The 711-nt window shown below is 40.8% G+C and overlaps 1 protein-coding gene across 1 annotated transcript in view; it reads left to right on the top strand.

Annotated features, from left to right (window-relative positions):
* LOC106873268 (galactose-3-O-sulfotransferase 2) overlaps positions 1–711 on the top strand; it is a 23,524-nt gene that overhangs the window by 15,380 nt on the left and 7,433 nt on the right. The window lies entirely within an intron of this gene.

Below are 711 nucleotides of genomic sequence, written 5' to 3'. Positions count from 1 at the left end.
ACACACACACACACACACACACACACACACACACACACACACACACACACACACACACACACACATATATAAAACAAATGATAGAGACAGAAAATGGAATACACGATAAGCTTCATTGCTCAAAACGATCGTTTCGACCCATCCTGTATCGATACTTTGCGAGTGGGATACAGTAGTACAACTAGTTGTGGTGCATCCCTCGGTGCAGATGCATCTCCTCAGGTGATATTATAAGGGGTCTCTCGTTATATAAATCTGTTTCGCTCGATTTCAATACGGCATGTTGTTAGTGAGCGTAGGTTTAAGCCGTTGGGCAAGAATGGCTAGGGACATATTCCATTGCAATGTTGCTGATTACTTGTCTACATTTCTTCAGTATTAAATAAAAGACGGGGAGTAAATAAGAAAAATAAGAAGTATATGAGAATTATACAATTATACAAATTATACAATAAAGAAAAAATTATAAGCATCAGTACATACCTAGAGCTACTGACGCACCCACTCTTGTGGAGCAGTTAAGATGTCATTAAACTCTTTGATATCGGTCCAGGCATCTTTTCTTTCATGCTGTGAGTCGAGGCACAGCCGGTTCCGCGTGACTGGGTTAGCCGCTTTTGTTGGTCGTATATCTCTCAGTGGCCATGGTACATACACACATACATATACTACAACATGAGCTACACACACACACACACACACACACACACA

The sequence above is a fragment of the Octopus bimaculoides genome, chromosome 20 (assembly GCF_001194135.2).
Source record: "Octopus bimaculoides isolate UCB-OBI-ISO-001 chromosome 20, ASM119413v2, whole genome shotgun sequence".
NCBI classification, from domain to species: Eukaryota; Metazoa; Mollusca; class Cephalopoda; order Octopoda; family Octopodidae; genus Octopus; species Octopus bimaculoides.
The sequence above is the reverse complement of the archived record's forward strand: the minus strand, read 5'-3'. Positions and strand labels throughout refer to the sequence as shown.